The 14,498-nt window shown below is 55.5% G+C and overlaps 1 protein-coding gene across 2 annotated transcripts in view; it reads left to right on the top strand.

Moving 5' to 3' along the window:
- The first annotated feature begins 7,189 nt into the window (after window positions 1-7,189).
- Window positions 7,190-14,498, top strand: part of PTPRS (protein tyrosine phosphatase receptor type S) — a 148,677-nt gene continuing 141,368 nt past the window's right edge. Inside the window, exon 1 of one of the 2 annotated variants that reach the window (XM_039566157.1) lies at window positions 7,190-7,269. The gene's annotated coding sequence lies outside the window, so the exon portion shown is untranslated. Of the gene's footprint in view, window positions 7,270-10,530; window positions 10,603-14,498 lie in introns of those variants that run through there. The other variant, XM_019293498.3, reaches the window with a different exon arrangement.

Here is a 14,498-nt window from a genome sequence, read left to right as displayed (position 1 = left end):
AGACTGAAAAACGAAAGGAAAACATCCTTCCAACTGCCTCGCCCGCCCACCCGCCTGCACTGGCAGGGAAATAAAAGACAGAAATTCCCTTTTAAACTCCACTTTCCCCGTGCACAAGCAAAGTGTCGGGACCCACACGGGGGAGAAATTCAATTAGAAAAAGAGCTGTTTGCAAAGAGGTTGGTCCCATCTCCCATTCTGCAGGTCTCCAGGATGCAGAAGCTTCCTCCAGGATGGGGAAACCTTCACTTCATGGTTCACTTTGTCAGTTCCATGGGCCTGTGGTGGGAGCACCTGGGAGTTGCTAGATCTCTGGGGGCTTCTTAGGCTGACATGGAGCCAAATCTCCTGCAGCTTCCTACCAGCTTCTTGTCCAGGAGAGGACAACAGGAAAAGAGAGGAAGGAAGGCAGGAAGGCAGGCAGGAAGGAAGGAAGGAAGGAATATAAATTTATCTCTTCCTCCCTGAGGGCTGGCAGAGCATTAAGACCTCATTTGTTTGGCACAGGGATCACGGAGTCCCACATGGCACGACTCATTCAGCCTCAGTAGACTGTTTCCTATTTTATATTCTGGATAATTTAACCCACTTCAAACAAAAGCTTTTCTCCCTGCTCCAAGCACAGCGATTCCCCACCACACTCTCACAATCCAACAGGCCACAGGCCTGCAAAGAGGCGTCCTGAGGATCAGATCCGGATTTTTTTACCCATAGGATGATGTCGCAGGTCATAGATCCTAGAGGACATGTGCACGCACACCTTTCCTCTGGGCGGACTTTTCCCTAGCAAGGCACCCGCTTCATCAGGGAGCTTTGCTGGACCAAAGGCTCTGGAGGCGGTGACGGTGGAGCAGTGTTTGCCCATGCCCACAGTCTCAGCCAGCTGCCGCCTCCTGGGAGGTGACATTACTCTGCCCTCGGTGCCTGAGCCTGGCCTCGCACAGCCCGGTGCCGGCAGAGCCAGCAGAGCAGCCAGGATGGAGAGGTGCAGGCGGGCTCCCCCCTCCTGGGATACAGGCTGCTGTGGTAAGGAGGGCTGGATAAACACCAGGCATCCCTCGGCCACGATTGTCCGGCTGAGGGCAGCAGGGTGGTGGGCAATGACAGCGCCGGGGCTGGATCTGAGCTGCGCCTCGAGGGAGCACTGAGGGATCCCCTCTCCTCCCCCCGGCCCCTCCGGCCCCGGGCTGTGTCCGGCCCAACTGCGCTGTTCTGCCACGGCCCTTTGGAACTGACGAGCTCACTTCTCTTCTGCTTCCTCCCCTTTGAGCTTCCAGGGCCCACGAGGACAAAACCAAAAGTGGTGACGAGCTGAGTGACACCCGAAACGCGGCAGGGGTGTCTGAGCAGCGGGGCTGGAGTGAGTCAGCTGCCGGTGACAGCAGTACCTGAGCGTCTCAATTAGCAGCAGCTCCTGAAGAAGGTGAAATGACTAATGACTGATCTCCGCGCACTGTTCCAACCAGTTCTGTTCTCATTTCATTCAGACAAAAAGCCTCTGCTGCCTGCTCCGGCTGGGGAGGAGCAAGGATAATGAGGAGTGAGTGTAATTCCCGCAGCAGCAGGAATGGGGGTGGCTCCTGCTCCTGCTGAGCTGCCCAGAGGGGTGGGATTTTGGTGGCAGCTGCGTGGGGTGACAAGGTTGGACGGGGTTTGGAGCAACCTGGGATAGTGGAAAGTGTCCCTGCTCATGGCAGCGGGTTGGAACGAGATGATCTTTAGGGTTACTTCCAACTCAAACCATTCTGTGATTCTGGAACCCTGAGTACAGGGGAGGTGGAATGGGGCCGCTGGAGCTCAGCGGGACCTTGGGGTGCAAAGGGGAAAGGGATTCAGGGCTGATTTGGCTCAGTCCTGCAGGGATCCTTCTGTGTTGAGCTGGGGAAAGTGAGCGTGGCTTGGGAACAAGCCCAGGGGAAGCAAGAAGGTGAGGATAAAGCACTGGGTCCAGCTGGCGGTTGGGAAGTCCCCCTGGGAGCTCCCCCACCGTGCTGTGGCTCCCCATCAGCTCTGGCTCGTGGTGGGGAAAGCCAAACCCCAGCGTGGGTGAGTTTGGACCTTCCATATGGAGTGGGTTACATCTGCGGCGAGGCTGTTCACAGCATCCCACACAGCTTTTCCTTATTTAGCCCAATCCATATTTATCCCACAGTCTCCTCTCCCCACACCAAAACCAATCTCAATCCAGCTACCACGGCACAGAGGGTGAACTGCAGCCCCACTGAGCAGCTGGGCTGGGAACATCGCTGCTGGAAAGGAACCCGGAGGGGAAGCAGCTGCTGGGTTATTTCCCCAACAGAGCAATTCCTGTGTGTAACAAGTCACTACCAGCACTGGGCATGAGGATGCTGCTGCCTCGATCCACAGCACCCACATTTGCACCTAGCCAGGCTGGAAACCAAAGAGCTGTTTTAGGCTTGGAAGCTCAAAAGATTCATCAAGATTTTATAGCTTTTGCTCTGCAGTTATGAAACAGTGACCACAAGCCAAATACCTCTGTCCTTTACCTTCCCGCAACACCGATGACTTTGGTGCAATAGAGAGCAAACCTCAGCCTGTCATTTTTCACTGCACAGACAGAATTCAGCCCATAATGTTCTTGATAAAGCAAAGTACCAATGACACAGCTGAAAAACATCAGCGGAGCAAAGAGCGGAGAAAACTTCCCTGGGCTTCCATATGGCATCGCTCCATCTTGGATCACGTTACTATTATATTTCATCCAGCTTTAGCTGCTTCCCATGTTATCTGACGCGGGGAAAATGTTGATGGGAGGACTCTGGTGCAGACACTTGGATTTCTCTCCCATAGGCGCCTGCCACATTTGTATTCTCCCCAGGACTGCGCCGTTTTCAAAATGTTTTGTTAAGTTAATTTGTATCCGCAGCCACTTGTGAATTTTTCAGATTATTTGATCTGTAACTGAACTAACATGAAGAGTAACTATTGTTCTGCAGGAGCAGACGGTGCCAAAGCGTGTCTTACGTGTTTGACACGTGCCTGTCTTCTCACCCCAAGCGCAGTCCCCAGGCACCAGCAATGCTGCTGGAAACCAGTCTGGGGATGGCCCAGGATCCAGCCGGAGCTGCCGCCCCGCAGACCCCTGGCACCACCACCCGCAAAAACCCCTCCTTGGAGGCATTTGCCTCGATTGCAAATGACCCCAGGTGGGTAATTGTGCCTCAGACATGTTCCTGCAGCCACGGAGCTTCTTTGTGTGTCTCATGGACACAAGGTTTTCAGGCAGCGCCTGAGAAGGGCAGGTTTGCTGGAGCTGAGGCCAGGCTGGATGGGGCTTGGAGCACCCTGGGATAATGAAAGGGTTCCCTGCCCACGGCAGGGGTGGAACTAGAGGGGCTTTAAGGCCTCTTCCAACACAAACCATTCCGGATTCTACGAGCCTCAGTGGGGTGCTGAGCCTCGCAGGGCACCCCCTGCCTCTGTTTGCTGAACACCAGAGAGGTTTCAATTTTCTGTACCGCCAGCTTTGGCAATTCCACTGCGTTTGGGCAGTGCCAAGGCCGGGGCCAGCGTGCAGCCCCGTGAACTCCCTCCCCTGCTGTGCTTCTGCAGGAATTCATTCCTCGCTGGTTTTCTGTGGGAAACTGTGTTAAGGACTTGGGAGCAAGGAGACAGCACAAAGCTGGAGCGAAGCCTCCTGATGGTGAGCTCGGCTTTGCCCTTCCTGCTGCTCCTTCAGCCTCGCTCTCTTGGTACTGCTGCTGTGTGGGAGCCGGGATCCAGTGGGATGACAGCAACGCAGAATTTCTCTGTAAGTTCCGTCAAGAGATGAGTTTCTGCCTCACAAAGACCCCAGACTCAGGAAGGGGTAAGATTTTTGAAGTGGATTCTCAGCTGCTGCCGAGACCTTCTCCCAGAGGTTATAGATAAGGCAGGTTCTGGAAGCCAGGGCTTGGTCTGACCTGCCAAAATCTTCCGGTGAACTGGAAGGAAATGGAAATCAAACAGGTACATACCCATTTGGGATCTGCAGAAGCAGTGGCAGCAGTTCCCACCCTCGGCTCAGGGTCATGGCACAGGATCCGGGTTTATGGATCGGCACCTGCCCGTTCAGCCGGGAACAAGCCGGCATCGATCGCGCCTTGCGCCTGGGCTTTAGCTGTTGTTTTGGCAGCGTTAATTTAAGAACTGAATTCAAACGCCATCAAGGGGGAGATCAATAGCTTTTTTCACAACCCACCAGTGACTGTGTCTGGGCACAGCGGCTGCAGCTCAGACTCACTCTTCACACAGCTTTTACATGGATTAAAACCAAGCGGAAACAAAAAAGGGTTGGAAAAGAAGTTGGGAGTAAAGTTGGCTCCAGCACAAACCCCAGGCGTCAAGGTCAAGCCCAAACTGTTGATTCCCTTAGGTGATGTGAGGTGTGTGAAGGATTTCCAGGATAACAGTGGTAAAAAGTCTTCTTACACTCTGCAGGACTCACAAAGTGTGTCTGCAGGGGCTGGATCACATCCCTGGTAAAACATGGACGGGGCTTGGGGCAACCTGGGATAGTGGAAGGTGTCTGTGGCCATGGCAGGGCTGGGACAAGATGATGTTTAAGGTTCCTCCAACCCAAACCATTCCATGATTCCATGACTATTTCATACTGCAGGAGCACTGCAGAAGCTCCTCTGCACCAGCCACTGCTGGGCTGGTGAGAATATGTTGTCATCTGCTTTAGCAGATTGATAAAAAAACCCAAACCAGGCAGGATTTGGGGCACATCTCCACAGGCTCCACGTGCACCTGAAAACTCACCCATTAGTCATGAGGCCAGGCAGGAATTGCGCATCCCTGCAGTCATTCACGGCTTTATGGCAAGTCATGAGATATTTGGTATTTTCCTTCGAGCAAACAAAAGCAGATGATTAAGGAAGAGGCGCAGCTTGCTCGCTTTCAGGAGGAAGACAGCTTGCAAAATGCAACTCTCAGAGCTTCAATAAAACTCCAGAAAGCAAATAAACAGCCTGGCTGAAAGGAGAACGCTCCCAGTTTTCTGAATTTTAAGCCAAAACTGGGATTTTGGGGGGAAGAATGGGGATTACCTCCTGCAAAACTGGCACCAATAAAATGTCAGGAGAGCATGGATACTGAAATGCCAAGACAAATCTGTGTCACAACCCCAGCTTGACTTTTCAGGCTAAATAAACACCAGAAACCTCCAAAGCTTCGAGTGGAAAACCATCTCCAAATGGGAAGCCAAAAAGAAAGCAACTGAGTTTCATCTTTCTTCTAGTTTTATTTTACTTTTTTTGTTATTATTTTCATTTCCAAAGCCTTTTTTGCCTAAGGCAACATGTTTATACAAATTGCCTCACTCTCATGAGAAAATAATGAAAAAAATATAACTATTTGCAGATGGAAAAATATTCTGTCAGAAATTTCCTGGCCACCTCTCCATTTCATGCCAACGCTCTGAAGGGCTATAAATGACTGTAGAGCAGCAAATTTGGCTACCAAGATTTTGAACCATGGTGTAGCAGCTCTCTACACACAGAACTTAAAACCCCCCACTTATTTTACACTTTTCTACACAAGTATCTCTGCACTATAAAATATACATGGAAACATCGATCGCTCTAGTGATCAAATATCTCCCCCTTCAAAAATACAACCCATCCAGAAATGCAAGCATCCAAATTAAGAATGGGCTGGAGAGTTGAATTGCAAATGAATCAATTCCTTCCTCCAAAAAATAATAAAAAAATAAATATCCAGTCAAGCAAGACCAGAATGGGCTGGTTAATAATTGATATTTACATTTCTCCCGTGTCTGATCAAAGGATTTGATTGCATGACAAATGAGGAAATTACTGTAAAATATTATACATCCATTAAGAACACAGATGCAGCAGATAGGACGTGGAGCCCTGGAGATGCAGTGTTTGCCACCGGGCCCTGCGGAAAGGGGCTGGGCTGGCGGGGAAAGCGGATATTTTCCGGATGTGGAAGAGAATCAGTGATTGATCCCTGGTCTGTAGGAGAAGATGGGAAAAGGGTGTCTGGGGCAGGGCCTGGACTCCCCCAGGAGATGAGAAGATGGGGCTGGACCCCGCAGCAGTGTGGTGGGCACCTTGTAGCTGGTCCTGTGGGTCCTTCTGGGCTCCTACGGATCCCTAGGGGATTCTATGGACCTCTGTGGATCTCTAGGGCTCCAATCCTTGGAAAAGGACTTTTCTCACAGAGGAAAATTATTTTAAGAAATCCAAGTGAAGGTTCCTGGCGCTGCCTCACGCCCTCCAGCTCACGCAGCCCCTCCGCCAGCAGCAAGGGCAGCGCTGGGTGCTGATGGCGTTTTTCTGGTGTACCTGGGAAAACAGAGCAGCTTTAATGCCTGCGGTTCCTTTCCAAGGCCGCAGCAACAGCAACTTCTTGGCTTTTGGCTCTTGTCATGCAGAAAAACGAGCGAAACCCCCAATCGATGGTGGCGGCCCGAGGCCGTGCAGCGGGGCGGTTCCTCTCAGCCCCGGCAAGAGAAACGATCCCGTATTTCTGCTGGATTTCCCAGGAACGGTTAAAACTCGGCTGACATTTGGTCAGTCTGAGGAGGCACACGGGGGATCAGGGAAGTTTTGGAGCAGCAGATGGGGGAGTGGATGTCTGCCCTCGGAGCGAGAGCATCCTCCTGCTCCAACAGCGGCGCGACCCCAGCATGCTCCGGAGCTCCAGAAAAGGAAAATGAGGGGAAAACCGTTCCTCCAATTATCGCTGGGAGTATACTAAACACGGGAAACATGGAGAACTTACTAAACACGGGGAATAAATTAAACATGGGAGATAGGGCAAATATAGAGAATTTACTGAACGTGGAGGCTACACCAAACACGGGAGCCACAGCGGATCCATTAAACGCGGTGGCTGCATCAAACGTGTCGGGAGGCCCTGCAAGGACCCCCGCGCCCCCCCGCGCCCCTCGCGCCTCCGCTCCCACGTGCGCGGCGCCTTTAAGGCGCGGCCGCGCCCCAGCGGCTCCGCGGTGACGTCACGGCCCCCGCGCCCCCCGGCGGAGCGGGGAGGGCTCGGGGTGTCCCGCCCCGCGGTGACGTCACGCGGCGGCGGCTCGGGGAATGACATCACCTGTGCGAGTGGCCGGCGGGCGGGAGCTCGCGCCGCAGTGTCCCCGCGCCGCGGCCCCAGCGCAGCCGCCGGGCGGAGGCGGAGGGACAGCGGGGAGGCGGAGGAGGAGGAGGAGGAGGGCGGGGAGGGCGGCCGCGGCCCCTCGCAGCCCCTCCGCCGGCAGCATGGGAGCGGGCGGCCGCGCCGGCAAGGTACCGGGGCGCGTTATAGCGGGGCCGGGGCGTGGGGCCGCTTTGTCCGCGCGGGGGTGGCCGAGGGGCCGCGCTGAGCCGCGGGGCTGCGGGAGGGCTGCGCCGGGGAGGGCTCGCGTTACATCGGGGTGCAGCGAGAGCGGCGGGGGAGGTCGCGGGAGAGGGGCGCGGGTGGCCGGCGGGGGGGGTGAGGGATGGCGTTATAGCGGGGAGCGCTCGGGAGGGGGTGGGCAGGCGGGCGGGGGTCTCGTTGCGGGGGGTGCGGCCGGCGACGATGGGGGGGTCGCGGGTGGGTGGCACCGGCGAATGGGGGGCGTGTTATGGGGGGACGCATGGGAGGGGTGCGGGGGGAAGGGGCCGCGCTATAGCGGGGGTGCGGGGAGGGGGCGCGCCGGACCGCGGGCACGTGCGGCGGGGGGATGCGGGGCAGCGCCGGGGCGGCGGCCCCCGGAACCGGGCGGGGGCACCGAGCTGCGCTGGAGCCTGGGGGGCGCAGCCCGGCCAGGGGGTCCTGGGGCAGAGGCCGCCCCACGCCCCGCTGCCGCTCCCGGGGTGCGCCCGCTCCGTCCCCCGCCGCCCCGGGATGTGTCCGCGCCCCGCTCCGTCCCACGCCCCGCTGCCGGTGCCTTCCCCCGCCGCCCCCGCTTTAGGACCCCCGGCGCCCCTCCGTGCTCTTCTGTCGCTGCCATCGCGCCCCCGCCCCGTCCCTCCGGCGCCTCCCGAGCGCGGTCCCGCCGGGTGCGGGGTGCGGCCCCCGCGCGTGGCCGTGGGGGCTCCGGCATCACCCCCGTGCTCGGGGCTGCGCTCCCACGGAGCAGCACCGTGGGACCGCCTGTGCTGGGTGCTGCTCGGTGGCTTCTCCACCTCCCGGCTCTGGGCACACTGGGATGCTCCGGTGGTGGAGCCGATGCCGCTCCCGGAGCAGCACCGCCGGGATGCGGGTGTCGGAGGAGCCGTCGGAGCGTTCCCCTGTGCGATACCGCGTCCTGGGGACACGGCTGTGTCCCCCGGGATGCTGCCTGCTCCCACCCCAGGCACCGGGGGTGCCTTGTCCTCCCACCACCCCTGAGCCCACCAGCAAGTGGGTTTTGCCCCGCTGTCATCGGCTGTGGGGTGGCTCGGTGACAGTAGTGAGGAAGGGACGTGGGTCACCCCAGAACCACCCAAGTCCCCATGTTGGGGGGGGCCTCTCCCCTGCGCTCTGGGGGCTACACCCTTCTGAAAGGGGAATTGGGCTCTGGGGCTGGGGACAGCCCTGGAGTCACAGCGGGACACCTCTGGGGTGACAGCAGGTGGTGTTTTCCATCTGCCCTCGGGGATTTCAGCTGAAATCTCAAGCCCTGGGATCATCCTGCAGCAGGCAAGAGCTGGCCCCGGAGCCTCCGTGTCACCGAGCCAGAATTTGTCACGAGGAGGGTGAACCCCCCCACACCCCTTCAATAAGTGTAAAGATTAATAATGTTTGTGTTTCCCCAGGAGGATCCCATTCCAGCCCCTCCTGGGCAAGGAAATGTGGTATAAGGGGAGCAGTGTGGGTGTAGAGGTGATGCCCGTGGGAGGGTGGTCAGGATCTGCGGGATGGAATCTGGACCCCGTGGGGTAGGGGACATCTCTGCTCTTGGGGCGTTCACCCTCTCCGAGTCCCGGGAGGCTTTTCTCCCGCAAAAGCACTCTCTGCAGTTGGGAGGAAAATGCAGTTTTGACGGGGGAGTTTCAGCCCTTCCTCCGAGCGGGAACACCCTGCGGAGTGAGGGGAGTGCCTGGAGCGTCGCCTGTTCCCTCCCCAGGCAAACCCCTCTGAAATTTGCAGGGGACGTTCCCCATGGCACTCCTGCTTCTGCTCCTGCCCGCAGCTCCCGGCTGTCAATGCTGATTGCAGCTTGACTTGGCCAGGGCAAAATATTACGGATTTATATCTTTTTTCCCTATAAATCGTGTGTTGGGGGTTTTGTACCTGCACCTGGCTGGAGGAGCTGTTTGTGTAATCTGAAGGGGACCTGGCTGTGGGGGACAGGACTGCTGTCCCTGTGAGAGCTCCCAGTGAGGGAAATGAGGTTGGATCTGGGTGCTGGGCACAAAGGCTGTTGGGTTCAGCAGGGCAGGGCGTGTGCTGATGAGGGGACCCTCCTGCCCTTCCTACGGGGAAGATACCCCCCCTCTGCACACCCAGCAGGGGGAAAGCTGTTAATTGTTCCCTGCCAGATTGACTTATAAATTAACGGGTTTGCTGGCACTCTCCTCCTCCTTCCTGTGCGTGGTAAAGGCCCATATTTCAAATGGGAAAAGTCATAAATACTTTGAGTAATGTGAGAGGAGCTTCCAGCTGAAGCTATGCCACCAAGGGATGTGGGGGGAGAGGGGTCCCCCACAGCAGAGCCGTTCATGTGCTTGGGCATGGGGTGATGGAGGTGACGGGCAGGAGGTCCTCGGGTCCTTTTGTGGTTGTCTTCTGGCATTGGCCTCACTGACAGGACAGGGTTGGGTCCTCTGTGGCCCCCATGTCTCTGTGTCCCCCTGTTCCCTGGTGCTCACTGGGTTGATAAATGTAGGTTTGGTGAACAAAGCCTCTTCCTGGGGCATCCCTTTCGTCTCGTCCTTAGGGGAGCAGGTTTGCTGTGCCTTTTTCAGGATGCTAAGGAGTGACCAGTGTGACATCTTCCCTAAGGAGAAGAGGAAAAACGTGCCTTTGCTCTCTCTCCAGGATTGTGGGTTCCTGTTAGACCCTCAATTCTGCTGCTGCCTTGGGGACAGAGGTGGGAATGAGGGTGGAGAGACAGCTGAGGTCCAGCCAGGCGGGATGTCCGCAGAGATGATGTGGCCACACGCCGGGGAAACTGAGGCTGGAGGGGGGTGCTGTTTGTGGCTCCTCAGGGCACAGGAACAGCTCCGAAGGGCTCGGGCCATATTAAGGGACCCCAGAGCTGGCTTTGAGGTGGGAGACTCCGACCCCATGCTGCTCTGGGGTCTGGGGGTCCCTCCCAGCGTGGATCCCTCTGCGGTGCCCGGCGGGGCGCTCCCCAGGCTGGCACCGGGGGCAGCCCCATGCAGCTGCTCTCCTCGGAGCAGAGTTACTCCAGGTAGTAAACGCCTGTTGAGCTGTTTATGCGCTCCCCACGTGGCGCCAGGGTTGCGTGGGTGGCGAGCTGCCGTGATGGATGCGAGCTGTGGCCTGTGGCCTGCGCCGCACATGGGTTTGATTTGAACTCGCTCTGTTCCCAGCTGAAACAGTTTTTCTTTTGCATTGCAGAGATAAAATTGCGAGTGTAGGAATCCAAGATAAAGCGAAGCCAGATCTAACCCGAGTCAGTGTGGGCAGTGCGAGCGTATGGTAAGGAGAGAGGTTACTCAGTTGCATTAAAAAGATGCTGCTAAGTAGTTTAATCCACAGTTGCTGAACTTTGAGCTTTAAATTCTTCTTATACGAGTTGATAAGAACATGCATATTATTCATAACTCTCTCCTCAAAAAAAGAGAAATCTGTAAATGACTTCTGTTAAATATCATTGCTTCAACAGCGTGAAAAATGTGCCTGACTTGTACTTCAAATAATCCCTTCCCTTGGCCCAGCTCCCTCCATCCATGAAGCTCTTTGCTTCCTGCAGAGGATGGTGGGAATGGGGTCAGGAGCTGGGGGCTTTGCTCTGGCCTGGTGTCTCTGGGCAGAACCCCCAGGACATATATTTCATTTATTTTATATTTGCGAATGGAAGGAGCCAGCCAGGCTGGGCAGCTTCTGGCCGTGTCAGTATTGCTTTTTAAAAATTGTGGTCGATTTTAAACCTGTGAGCCCTGAAGTAGTAACACTCAGACCAGCTTCCTTTCTGCAAAGTTTATTACACAATAAGCTGGAACAATCTGCAGGCTCTGTTCGTTAGACCTTTTTTTTTTACTCTTGTCCTCTCTTTCTGATTATTTGCTTTATAACTTGACCAGCTGTTTTTTTTTTTCCTTGACATCAGTCTAGGAAACTGAAAATTGTCTTTTATTTTCCCCCATCTTTCAACCCATAAGCCCTCTGGAGTTCTGGGTCTGATCCAACATAATTCTTTTGGACTTCTAATTTTTTTTTCTAGCTTGGGTATCATTGTCTTGCCTTGTAATTTATCGAGCTTGGCGTTCCTGTTGCAAAGGCTGCCTGTGCTGTCGGATTATTTGCTCATCTGACACGCCCGTGCCGAGCTGCTTGTCCTGCACACAGACGGCCGTGTCCCCCTGCAGCCCCAGCATCCTCCGAAAAAAGAGGAATTTTCAGAGTCCTGTTGCCTTCTTGACATGGCTCCATAAGGAGCTGGTTGGGAGGTGTGAGTTTCTTTGAACTTTATTTATTATTTTTTTATAATCCGTGAAGCCTCTTGGCTCCCGGCCTCCCACCGGCTCCCGAGGGCAGGCGTGTGGCTCCCACAGGTGTGTGAACAGCCCAGGAGGAGGCAGAGGAGCTGCTGTGGCAGAGGAAGGGGATGGGGATGTGCATCCCCCTGGGATGCCCAGGTGCGAGGAGGAGGCACGTGCAGGGTGGAGGAGCGTGGCATGGGCTGTGCACACACCTGGAGGCGCAGAACTGAGGTATTCGGGGATGCTCTGCTGACTCTGGAGCCAAAGGAATAATGAGGGTGAGACAGCCCCGCTCTTGGGAAAGGGGGACACACCAGGACACAACCCAAAGCTGGGATTTCTCCCTCTTCCTGGGACTTCCTGGCCCCTCAAGGACTTCTGTCCCCCGCCCCAGAGAAGCGAGGCTTCACCATGTCCCGATCCTGCCATCCTGTGGTCCTGGGCTGTTGGAGCCTCACCTGGGCTTGTGCATTGTGGTTTTGGAAAGCTTTGGGAATGGCCTTTGCACAGCTCGTGGTGCAGCAGCATGGGATTTGGGAGCTCTGCTGTTTGGGCATGGCCAGCCCTGAGGGAGATGGGATTTTAGCATTCCCGTTTTCCATGCATTACTATCGCTCAGGCTGATGCAGTGTGAGTGTTGTACAACGAGGATCCATCAGAACGTCCGTGCTCTAGTTCCCTGGCAACATTTGCACAAAATAAGAGCTGCTCTAGATTAGACAGCAGATATTAGTTTGTCTAAACAGGTTTAAAAACCTATCAAATTAAACTGGGCCAGGCAACTCGTACAATGTGTACACCTAAATTGGTTTAACATTTGCATAAATCAGATTAAATCGGGGCTGTGGGATGGTTTAGGTTGGGAAGCCTATGGCTATTTGTGCCCAGCTCCTGGAGTTCTCCACTCCTGCTGCCGTGTCAGGGTTGTTTTTGCACAGCAGCAGCTGAATCCCCTGTTTTCAGTCCCATTTGTAGGTGAGTGCTCTGTCAGTGCTGGCTTACACCAGTCCGGGGGCTGCAGTTTGACTGTGACCTCTGAGCAGCTGGGCTGTCCCCACCTTCCTGGGGATCACGGCTGGTTCAGCTGCAGCCACGATTTGCAACATGTGGCAGGTCCTGCAGGGGTTTTGCAAGAAGGGTCTCTCTCTCCAGGAGGATTTTGAAGCCTTTTGGGGTTTGAGTAGTGAAGGGTTCAGAGGTGAATCTGTACCTGGGGTGCTCCGTGCCGGGGGTCCCACCAGGTCCCACCTCTCCTGCTGCCGTCTCTCTGCATCAGTCTTGGGGTGTCTTGGACGGGGTCTGCGGGGATGTGATGGTGGGAATGCATCACATATCCTGCTTCTGAGCATTGAGCTCCTCTGGTCAGCCTGCCTGGGAGCACAGCAGGTAAAAGCTGGTCTGCTCAGACCTCGGGGATGGTTCACTCTCCTGTGCTTGCTGCTGTGCTCCAGGGAACACATCATCAGGACAAGTTGAGATACATCAGATCCAAACTTCACAGTCAAGATCCACCAGATCCTCACTCCAGAAAGGCCCTGACTTTACCTAAGGCTGTTTCAGGGTTTTCCCCTGCTTTCACGTCTCTTTGTGGGCAGTGCTACATGAGGTGTGGAGTCACATGGGGTAACCTCGTGCTCTGGGTGCAGAAGGCACAAAGCTGGGGGCAAGGTGCTCTCCATCTCTCTTGCATGGAAACAGCCAGCTGGGATGGCACATAGTGAGCAGGAGAGGGAGGACATGGTGTATGTGGCTTCTCAAACTGCAATAATCCCATCCTGGGAAAATAGCTGCCTCGTCAGGAATTCAGTGCTTTGTCTCTTTGTGGTGCTGGAGCTGAATCTCACCATCTTTCCCTCTGATCTGTTGTTCAGTTGTTTTCTTCGAGGTGTCCCTGTATCCAAATCAGTGTTGTGAGTAACTCCACAGCTGATTTAAGTCTGAAAGCTTCTTTCCTTAAAAGTCTTGGTCATGCTTCCCTCCATTTTGCTGTTGTGATCCAGCAGCAATGGACAGACCTGCTGCTTCCGTGCTGTGACATGCGTGTGTGCGTGCAGCAAAAGCTGCAGGAATTCAGGATTTTTGTAGATTTTTTTTAAACTAATCGTCAGCTCTGACATCATCAAGTGTTTGTTCTGGTTCCTGTGAATCACAGATGGGTGCTGCTGCTTCGGGCTTGCACTGCTCAAGGCTTCCCTCCTGCTGCGTCTCTCCTTTGTTTCCCGAGGTGCTGCTGCTTGCTGGCAGCGGCTTCAGCTCTTTCCCTCCATTGGCAGCAGAGAGGAGCTGGAAGCTGAGCAGCAGTTTCCCCTCACCACGAGAAGTTCCCGTGTCCAGCATGGTCAGGATATGCAGGAAGCAAAGGTGGTGGGCAGAGCCGTGTCCCGTCCGGAGCAAGGGGTGGAACGAGATGATCTTAAAGGTCTCTTCTAACCCAAGCCACTCCACAATTCTATGAAGGGTATTTCTCAGGGTGCTGTAGTTTCTACCAACAACTTGTTGTTCCTTGGGATTTTTCTTGTCCTCTCCGGGCTGGTGCACCGAGGACAGGGGCTGAGCACCACAGCCCGGTACCGGTGGGTCCCCTGGGCGCGGGCAGAGTGCTGTCTCCTGGCCAGGTGGGACCTGGTTGAATGGAACAGCCTGCAAAGGGCAGGGGATGCTCTGGAGACCCAGAGGCGCTGGGGAAGGATTGATGCAGAGGGCTGGGTCTTGTGGTAGCCAGTGCAAACCAGTTTATGAACCAACTGGTGTTTCTGTCTGCCGGCCTTGACATGGGGTGGCCGGCAGTGGACCTCTGCCCCGTGGTGTTTTGCACTGGACCATCACATGCCACGGCACAGAACCTCCCAGCCATGTCCTTCCCTCCAAGTCGCCATTTTATTTTTCTTAAAC

This window comes from Corvus cornix, chromosome 28 (assembly GCF_000738735.6).
Source record: "Corvus cornix cornix isolate S_Up_H32 chromosome 28, ASM73873v5, whole genome shotgun sequence".
NCBI classification, from domain to species: domain Eukaryota; kingdom Metazoa; phylum Chordata; class Aves; order Passeriformes; family Corvidae; genus Corvus; species Corvus cornix.
This window is presented reverse-complemented; position numbering and strand designations above follow the sequence as displayed.